The sequence below is a fragment of the Triplophysa rosa genome, linkage group LG5 (assembly GCF_024868665.1).
Source record: "Triplophysa rosa linkage group LG5, Trosa_1v2, whole genome shotgun sequence".
NCBI lineage: Eukaryota > Metazoa > Chordata > Actinopteri > Cypriniformes > Nemacheilidae > Triplophysa > Triplophysa rosa.
This window is the reverse complement of record NC_079894.1, coordinates 28,011,095-28,022,181: the sequence shown is the minus strand read 5'-3', so window position 1 is coordinate 28,022,181 and position 11,087 is coordinate 28,011,095. Positions and strand designations below refer to the sequence as shown.

The following is an 11,087-nucleotide window of genomic DNA, read 5'->3' as shown; positions in this document are numbered from 1 at the left end:
GACGCAACGTCTCACAATTTCCTTGTGTGACGCAACGTCTTACAGTATTGTCTTTTTAAATCTGATTTCTCAAAACTTGTCTTATACTTTACTTTTACTCATACGGAATGTTCATCAAATTCAACACAACAATTTAGGTATGTTCAATAGCAGAATTTTGATTAAACAGGCTTCTGCTTACCTTTTTTATATTGGTCGACCTGTGTGTTGAACCCGAATTCGTTCCGTTTTTCCCAACGAAAATGGCAAATGTGCCCTCGTCTCTTGACAAATCATGTCGGGGTCACCAATTGTTGGACTTTTGAGGCAGTCCTGCATGTTCAAAAATTTGTACAGAGACGTTCTTCAAAATCGATTAGAAGTTTATTATCAGATGTAAAAAAAGGGGTAACAAAGCTTTGGGTTGCAAGTAAATCACCACTCTCTCCAAAAAGCCAACAACCCAAATTATTCAAAAACACATATATTTATTTGGTATGTGACGTCGTTCTCATCTTCTGACTCCTCCTTTTTCTCTGTGGAGTATTGCTCGTTAGCAACCAATCACCATGCATATCTGCAAAACATCTATGCAACACATGTTTGCAACCTGCGGTCAGTTGCTAATTTGAGGAAGTGTTATCTAGAGACAGTTTCATATCGCAAAACAACATGTAAAAATACTTTCAGTAAAAACTCAACCATCTAATGCTTTTAATTATGCAGCATTGTTTCTTAATCCTATGATTCAATAAGACACATCAAAACTCTTGATTATACTTAAAACATATGCATTGGATTAATTCATATCATCCCTTCCTTATGAGACTCCTTGAGTGTGTGTGTTGTTAGTTAAAACTTTGTCAAAACGAGCTGTTCTATTTCTGCAAGCTTGTTCCTCTATTTTGTGGTTTCACGAATCCGGCACATACACACAAACCCTCCATTTCATCTCTGTATTTTTCCACTAGATAAAACACAGCAAGCAAACACATTAAAAGCACACAGCTTAATGATTTAATGAAAGAAAACACTTATTGATTATATTGGTGATTAAATCATACTTCTAACTGAATAATATTTCCACACTAAATAGAATCAAAGCGTTTTAGCAGTGCATCGTTTTAAATACGAGTAAGTTAGCATGTAGGCTACACTGTTTTCACGATGCATAAACATGTCTGGCAGCGGATGTAGTAAAACTCGCAAGCTCTAGAATGGCCTGCCCAGTTTGTCAAACATAATTTATGTGTTTGAAACCGTAGTAGAGTGTGTATTTGTTCACGTAGTTTAAATGTTTAGCTGTCAGTTCTGTGTGAAATCAGTGCAAATCCATAGGTAGCATGTTTTACATAACAAACTTCACCTTAAACCATGGTGCGTGTTCAAGTGTGCATTTTTACCGTAAACAAAATAGATTCACGTGTTGCTACTCCACATGCCCTTGCTGTCACAAAACTAGAAGTTTTGAGAGTACAGAAATGGTTGCTCAGAGGGTGTGAAAGGCATGATTCTTCTACCTCTCTCCTGTTTTGATGAGAAAGAGGAGCTCCTACATTATGTAGAAGAGACAAGCCTGGCAAAGGATGTGGAGTTAGAAAACCTGCCTGTGACGCCTTGCATTATTGTGTGTGTGGTAAGTGAACGTTTTGTTAATATACAGTAGAACCCTAAAGCTTTAATGATTAAATGTTTAACTATAAAGTTGAGTTTATAAGTTTACATACCCCTTGCAGAGTATGCAAAAAGATAGGGATTAAAGTGATAGTTCACCCACAAATGAAAATTCTGTCATCATTTACTCACCCTCTTATCATTTTAAACTAGAACACAAAAGAAGAAATAAAAAAAAATGCTGGTAACCGAACAGCAGTGGAAATTCATTTCTATTGTATGGACACAAAACCAACACAAGTCAATGGGGGGCAGTTAACAGCATTCTTCAAAATTGTGTTCTGCAGAAGAAAGTCATACAGGGTAAATGCTGAGACAATTTTAATTTTTGGTGAACTATCAATTTAAGAAATAAGATACAAATCATACAAATTGCAGTTTTTAATTAGTTCTGCACCGAACAAACTGTTCCACATAATGTATGTTTTTACATATATTCCACAACACAGATTAATAACTCGGTTACACAAATCTAAACTTTAGAACTGGGTTATTTCTATTATTTCTAAAATCTATTTTGTGAAATGGTTATTTCAGGGCAGTACTAAATAAACTGCAATTTGTATGATATTCTTGCCATACTGTATATGTAAATACGCAATAATCTTACGTTCATAAATTTATGTATATTGTATTGAAATGTATCTACAGGACCCCCCTGCTATGCTGCTGTCCGATTCATGCTAGCTGTGGACCGCAAGATTGTGAATGATGACATCACTTCCTTCATCTCTGCTGTTTGCCTAATGTTCGGCAGTTATTACTGCTCCAACATTAACTACCCTACTGAACTGGCGTCAGTGCTTGAATTCCTGCAAAGGTATGTAAAGAGACTTAGGAGGGGAGATTCATTACGGTGTAGCTTAATTTACAGACTTATAAATGTTTTTTTTTTTCTTTTCAAGGTGTTTTTTCATCATCAATCCGGAGAAAGGGACTAAAGGAGGTGGAAAAGAAAAACAAAAAGCTACTCCCAGTTAACCCAAGAGTCTTCACCCTAATCGCTGACCTTTCTGATCATGAATGGCGAGAGACTTTGTAAAGGTGGTCTGCATACTGTTTCCAAGTTTATACTCGGGGTGAGAGACTTTGTAAAGGTGGCCTGCAGACTGTTTCCAAGTTTATAATCTCTTAAAGGGTTATTTCAGGCTTGAATCAAATTTTCCCCATGTTTTACTTACCCTCAAGGCATCCTAAGTGAATGTGACTTTCTTCTTGAGGAATAATGGAGTCAGAGTAATAAAACCACGTATCCTTTTACTTCCAAGCGGTAGAATGGGAGTGAATGGGGGGCAATTTTTTAAATCTCCAAAAAGTGCATCCATCGATCAAAGAGCGGCTCGACACGGCTCCGTGGTCTTAACAAAGGTCTTCAGAAGCGAATCCATGCGTTTGTTTAAGAGAAATATACATATTGACAACTGACAACGCTATAAAGGATAATGTCCAACATCTGCTACAGGCCAGCGAGAGGCTTGTTTCTCCGGCAAATGATGCAGAGTCTTCACCCTAAGTAAGTTCCTGTGACGAACACAGCATTTTTCGTTTTCGCCAATATAAACACCGCCTCTTCTGGGCGGGAGCTTTCGTCGCCATCATTTAACGGAAAAACAAGCCTCTCTTTCGCCTGCAGCGGATGTTAGACATTATCCTTAATAGCGTTGTCAATATGCATATTTCTCTTAAACAAACGCATCGATTCGCTTCAGAAGACCTTTGTTAAGACCACGGAGCCGTTCTTCTTTCATCGATGGATGCACTTTTTGGAGCTTCAAAAAATCCCCCCCATTCACTCACATTCTGCCGCTTGGAAGTCAAAGAATACGTGGTATTATTACTTTGATTGCATTATTCTTCAAGAAGAAAGTCACATTCACTTAGGATGCCTTGAGGGTAAGTAAAACATGGGGAAATTTTGATTTTAAGCATGAAGTATCACTTTAAAGGGATAGTTCTCCCCAAAGTGAAAATTCTGTCATTTCCTCACTCTCAGGTTCTTCCAAACCTGTATACATTTTTTGTTCGGTTAAACAAAAAGGAAGCTATTTATAAGAATGTCAGTAACCAAACAGATCTTATCCCTCATTTACTGCCATAGTAGGGAAAAAAAATACTATGGGAGTCAATGGGGGATGAGATCTGTTTGGTAAATGACATTCTTACAAATAAATTCCTTGGTGTTTAGCAGAACAAAGAAATATATACAGTACAGGTTTGACATGACAAGAGAGTGAGTAAATGATGACAGAATTTTCATTTTTGGGTGAAGCATCACTTTAAATGTAGACTGGACTGAACGATTTTAATTAAACCACTGTATACCAGTTGAAACACGAGAACAGAAAAATGCACTAATATTTTGTCTTAAATGCCTGCCAGTCTTTATTAAAGATACTTGGGACCTCACTGATGTCTTTGTCTTTTATAGATTTTGATGGGTTTTGATGATTTGATTTAGGTTTGCAAATGTAAGATATTTATCAATTAGTTTAACAGTAATTTTAATAGTTTCTTAAAGGTTAAATCTGAATGTTTAGCAAATAATTATAGAGTTTAACTGTAATTATTACAACATAAACCTTTAAATTAGACAGTGCTGAACTGTAAAAAAGATGGTTATGAACCGTAATTAATACAATGTAAACCCTGGAATTTGACAGGTATAAACTGTTTTTATAACAGCATAAACAAGTAAATTAGACAGTTATGAACCGTAAAAAAGAAAATTATCAACTGTAAAATATACGGTACAGTGGGTGCAATCCCGTAAAACCAATAACGTTGCAACCGTACTTTTGACGGTAAAGTTCTGGCAACCACAGCTGCCGGTTTTTTACCGTAAAATTTACGGAATATTTTTTACAGTGTCTTGTTTTTTTTTGAGTTACCTGTTTCCTGTAGATGCTCATCTGTTGTTTGAGTCACTGATTTATATAAAGAATTCACTTTCACCTTCAGTACTTTTGTGGCCTTTTTCATCCGCCTGCATCAGCGTTACAATTCTAAACTAACATTTGAATAATACATGTAGCATACGCACGCACAATAATGGAAAGATAATTTGTATAGTACAATATCGTTAATATCATAGTATATCATTTTTCTATTATATTATTATCAAGTCCAATTCAACAATAGTTTCTTATATACAGTATATTCAATTTCAATTGAATACAATACAATTTTCATTGTATTACATAACAGTTAAACATGTTACAAATGCTATTTCATACCTATTCTGTCCTTTAGAGTAAATGGAACAGTAGCATAATATGGGCAAGTTACACCCTTCTCAAATCAATATATTTGTATGACTGTAACTGTAATCCTCCTTCTCATCCTTGATTAACTGCACAACCCTGCCCTGTGAAATCTCAGCTTTCTTAGAAATATTGCTCAGACAGAGTAGATCAATCATTTCTTTCAGTCCCAGAATATAAAAATGGGTTTAAAAACTTGTAGAGTATAGCATTTTACAGTGTTCTCCAATCAGACTTGATTTATGAAAAAAGTGGTAAAAAATAAGTTTATGCATTATTTGCCAATTGACACTATGTTGCTAGTCTGGCAAGAAATCTGGTCATTTCTATTGATATGCATGCCAATATTTCTACCCTGCTCCACTTTCCAGCCCTGTATCCTTGAACTGTGCTAATAACCTAAATTGTTCTACAAAAATAAATTCACATCAGGTTGTTTTTAAGAGGCTCTGGAGAGTTTCAGACAGCTGTGTTACTAGCAGTGTTCTGAATTCCTCAAAAGCTACGTCCACCGGATCATACAATATAAAGAGTTAATCAGCATACTCGTTTACATGACTGAGCTCATTTCAGACTTGGAGGACAATGACAGACCTTGATCTCATGAGAGAAGGTTTCCCTTGCTTGGGCTTGGCACATAGAATAGAACATCTCATGTTTTTCAGAGCAGACAACACCCAGAGGCTCTTGACATGAAAATTAATGTAGATGATTCTGTCTGTGTCCTTGAATCATCTTTTCGCTCCCTGTTCTCAATCTCCACCCTAATCCAATGACTCTTACCTACACCCACACCGGTAGAAAGAGTTTTAATCTGTTCAAACCTGAATGCGGTGCCTAGCTAGGTAGCATTTCAGGACATTCCAATGTATAGCTTTCCATTTCAGTAAATTGAAAGGTTCCATTTTAGAAAGGATGCTGCCTTACTAATGTTGTCTGTAGACAGCAAGGCAGTTTACTAGGTTTAGGAACATTTACATTTACGCATTTGGCAGACGCTTTTATCCAAAGCGACTGACATTGCTTTATCCTATACATTTATACATAGGCATGTGCAATGCCCTGGGATCGAACTCACAACCTTGCGTTGTTAACGCAATGCTCTTACCACTGAGCTACAGGAAAGCTAACATAGCTTGTGTGTGTATGGTTTAAACTATGGTCCACTCATCCCTGGAGTTTTTTTCTGTTTCTTTTTTCCTCCCTTGCCTTCACACCAGGATGCTGACAGATAAGCCTCGGATCCTTTCTAAATTACAGCCTCACAGAGTGCACAACCCCAGCTGAGCCAGTATGTTATCACCCTTCTGCTGTACGAAAACCTCTCCATTTTCTATCAGTGGAGCAAAACTGTTTCAACACTTTCCAAAGGGCCTGCATACCCAGTCTTTTAATCCTCGTAAACATGGGTCTACTTAAAGACAGTCTCCATGAGAGACTGGTGTCTTAACTATGCATTGAGTACTACCATAATACACAGACCATAGACATATCTAAATATCTGCATTAAATGTGGTCAACTGAGTCACCTGCCAACAGGGCATGATGGTAAAACCAAATGTGATGTATGGATCTCCTGTCCATATTTTAAATATGCTCTAAAGCCCTGATAGTTTTGCAGTTGGGCTGCTTTAGACAATATCAGCTCATGTATGGATTAATTTTGTTGTCATAAAAAATGACCACAGTACCAGTTTTAATGTTTAAACATTTGGAAAAATATTTCTGCTAAACCATCCAATATATCATGATCGTGCCCTATTTATTCAAATTGCTTGTGCCAGAGAGCCCCTTTACAGCTTTTAACCCTAGAAATTAAGTCACAAAACCGGACTCCAATCAATTCGTAAACATGAGCATAAAAACCTCATCTCTTTGGATGCATCTGATCGTGAGTGGGAGTAATGATGTTCTTATATTTCACAGTGAGATGAGAACTGTTCCCTGAGTCCCTTGAGGGGTCTCTAATTCAGTGTGTGGCTGCGGGGCATAGCCTTGCTCGTCTAAAATCGCTCTCCCAGAGGTGTCATTGCTCTAGTTATTTTCTGCTTCTGTCAGAAATCATATCTCACAAGTAATTTCTTTATTGTTGACTAGTAAAAAATCTCCAAGCCTGACTCAAGACTAGCCAGTTTAGGTACAGGAAAGTAAGTGATTGCATTTTTTTAATGGACAGAGACGATCACAATATGGGTTATGCTGTGGGCCACTATTAACTCGCTGAATCCAATATAGCACCAGAATCTAGATCAAATCTAAATCTGAAATTTCTAAGAACATTTATTTCTCTGCTATAACCATATTCTGCCCTCATAGAACGTGACTGTGATCCACTAGACAGATAGCGAACATTTAGAATAAAATCCCAAGGCGTACTTTTCTTGGTGATTAATCTTTACTGTAAAACTGCAAATACAAAAAATGAAACATGTAAATAAACATTACAAGAAAACATAAATGCAGTAACGTTAATGCTGTTTGATTACAGTCAATAGTTTGCTCTTATTTGCAATTATTCTCTTTCATCAAAGTACTCAATGTTTTAACATTAAAGTCAGCTAAATAACTTGTTACAATCAACGATACACAATAACTTACAGTCAAATGTTTTCTAAGGATAAACTGTTAAAAGATCGCATATATGAGCTGTGCTGCATCATCTTCGTCACTCGTTTTCTGAACGCTCTAGAACATGCGCACTTCCGTGAGATTAGATCGCGATTTCAAAGTAAAAGTCTCAGGAGAAATAAAGGCCAAATAATACAATTTTAATTTCTGAGATCAGCACACTCCCCCGCTTGGTATAATGAAATTATGCCACTATCTATTTACATTTAATTTTTGACTTACAAATTTTTTTCAAAAATGTCTCTACGATTCCTGAGAAAAGAGAACAACTATTTCTGAGATTGGTCTCAGAAAGAATTTAGTGGTTCCTTGTTCAACAATTTTCACTTCAACCTTACGAACCATTTTGTCTGCACTTGGAAAGGTTTTTACAACAAGTCCAACTGGCCATTTGTTCCTTGGAGCTTGACTTTCTTTCAAAAGCACAACATCACCAATTTTTACATTTGGTTTCTCATCAAACCACTTTTTTCGAATCTGCAGTGTTGACAAATAGTCCCTTCGCCACCTTTTCCAGAATGTATTTGCGAGACACTGCACTTGTTTCCATTGTTTTGTATGGAGATCATTTGTGTCAAAATCTCCCTCTGGAGCTGAAACTACATTTCGTTTCTGTGTCAACAACAATGCTGGAGTGAGTAACTCAGGTGCGTATGGGTCCATTGACACAGGTATCAAAGGCCTTGCATTAAAGATTGCCATAACTTCCGCTATTAGAGTTGACAAAACATCATGTGTGAGTCATGTGGGCTTTTGAATTAGCATACCATCCAGAATTCGTCTAGCAACTCCAATGAGTCTCTCCCAAGATCCCCCCATATGTGAAGCATGGGGTGGATTGAATATCCATGTGCATCCGGAGTCGCTGAGATAACTATTTAACTCTGCGTCATTCACATTGATTTTCAACTCTTTGCAGGCCCCTATAAAGTTCGTACCTCTATCAGATCGAAGTATTTTTGCTGGACCACGGATGGAAAAGAATCGTCGCAATGCATTGATGAAACTCGAAGTAGACATAGATTCAATCAGCTCGAAATGCACTGCTCTGACAGACAGGCACACAAAAATCACTGCCCAGCGCTTTGAATCTGCACTGCCACCTCTTGTACGACGTGTAACTACACTCCATGGGCCAAACACAACAATGCCCACATTAGTAAAGGGTGGTACAGTAGATAGTCTATCTGCAGGCAAACTTGACATCTGCTGAGTCTGCAATCTTCCTCTTAGCTTGCGGCAGATAACACAGTTGTGAATGATGCTGGAAACGAGACGTTTGCTCCCTATTATCCAAAATCCAGCAGCTCTGATTGCTCCATCAGTAAAATGGCGACCCAGGTGCGCTACTTGGTTGTGATAGTGTCTTACCAGGAGGGTGGCAATATGATGTTTCTGTGGGATAATGATAGGATGCTTTTCTCCTTGAGAAAGGTCTGATAAAGATACGCGACATCCAACTCTCAGCAAACCATCATCAATTACTGGATTCAATTTTTTGAGGAGGCTCCATTTTGGAAGGACTACTCCAGTTTCCAGGCACTCAAACTCTTCACTAAATGTTTCGTGTTGCACACAACGTATGATTGAATTCTTGGCTTCTGTCAACTCACTTGTGGTACAGGGTTTGTTGCAGTAATGCCAACCTTTGCAATGAGTCTCATCTGTTTTACCACAACAGGATCTAGCAATATGAATTAGTAGAGCTACTGAATTACAGAAAGTCTTCCAGTTAGAGAATCTCTCAAATCTATGAGAGCTTAGCTAAGCTACAGAAATCTTCGTTGCCAAGACTGAAATTTCAGGTCGAATTTCAGCATCAGGTTCCACCAATTCAAATGTCTCAGTAAATTCTTGGGCATTGCTTTAGAGTAAGAATTGTGGTCCAGAAAACCAACATGTGTACTGCAAACGTTCTGCCGATACAGCTCTGGTGGCAAGGTCCGCTGGGTTGTTGTTGGTATTCACATAACACCACTGGTCAGGATGTGTCGACTTCCTTATCCGAGCTACTCTATTAGCCACATATAAATAAAATCTCTTGGTGACATTATGGATATACCCTAAGACTATCCTGCTGTCAGAGAAGAACCTGACTAAGTCTATTTCCTCATCGATCTCATCTCTGATCGTTTCGTACATTTCAACTGCTAGCACAGCCGCGCACAATTCTAATCGTGGAATGGTGTGAGCTGGACGAGGGGCTAACTTAGCTTTCCCCATGACAAACCCAACTTGGCATTGGTTATCAGCATCAATTACTTTGAGATAAGCTACTGCTCCTATTGCAACTGTGGAAGCATCTGAGAAGAAGCACAGCTCTTTTCTTTGTGTGGCAGACAGCGGAACAGGAACATACGGTCTTTTAATCTGCAAATGTTCTAATGTCTTTAGAGAACATTTCCATTCATTCCACTCTGCTTGTCTTTCAATAGAAAGAGGTATGTCCCAGTCACTTTTTTCAGATGACAGTTCTCTGAGCAAGGCTTTTCCTTGTACTACAACCGGAGCCAGAAATCCAAGTGGGTCGTATAGGCTATTCACTGTGGATAAAACACCCCTTTTCGTAAATGGCTTCTCTTCTTGATTCACTTGAAAGTTAAAACTATCAGTCTCCAGGTTCCAAGAGAGACCCAGGCTGTGTTGGACAGGCAAATCATCAACTCCTAAGTCTAAGTCCTTCAAGTCATTGGCATAATCCTCCTTGGGAAACGCTTCCATAACGGTTTTGCTGTTGGATGCGATTTTGTGTAATCTAAGATTTGACTCTGCAAGCATCTTTTGTGTGTTTCTAAAGAGATCAATGGCTTCCTCAGGAGTGGAAACTGAAGTCAGTCCATCATCAACATAAAAATTTCTCACTACAAAGTGCTTCGCCTCAAAGCCATGATCTTTTTCTCCTTGCACAGCAGCGCATCGCATGCAGTAAATAGCCACAGCCGGTGAAGGACTGTTTCCAAATACATGGACTTTCATCCTGTACTCAGTTATCCTTTTGTCTAGATTGTTATCTTCATACCACAGAAACCGTAAGTAATCTCTGTGGTCTTCGCGTAACTCAAAACAATAAAACATCTGCTGCACATCTGCTGTCACTGCAATGCTCTCTTTGCGGAACCTCATGAGAACCCCAAGGAGTGTGTTGTTTAAATCAGGCCCGCTGAGTAATACCTTGTTAAGTGACGTGCCTTCAAATTCTGCACTCGAGTCAAACACAACCCTGATTTGATCAGGTTTTTGCGGGTGGTACACACCAAACATGGGAAGATACCAACTCTCTCTTTCTTAATCTATGGGCAGAGCTTTTTCAAAATGGTCATTGTCAAAAAGTTTTTGCATGAATTCAATGAACTGACCTTTCATCTCCGATTTTTTCTCTAGAGTTCTGCGCAGTGATGTGAGGCGTTTCATAGCCTGATCTCTGTTATTCGGCAATCGAGCCCTCGGAGAGCGAAAGGGTAATGGAGCGACCCAGCTATTTGCAGAATCTTGGCAAACATCAAGATACATGATTTCCAGAAAGGCTTTGTCCTCCACAGAAAGCCC

General features: G+C 38.4%; 1 long non-coding RNA gene across 1 annotated transcript; it reads left to right on the top strand.

Annotated features, from left to right (window-relative positions):
* The first annotated feature begins 1,341 nt into the window (after positions 1–1,341).
* On the top strand, positions 1,342–2,851 carry LOC130554713 (uncharacterized). The gene is made up of 4 exons (XR_008963014.1): positions 1,342–1,615; positions 2,305–2,473; positions 2,559–2,697; positions 2,751–2,851. It is a non-coding gene; the product is annotated as an uncharacterized LOC130554713 (long non-coding RNA).
* Positions 2,852–11,087: the final 8,236 nt, after the last annotated feature.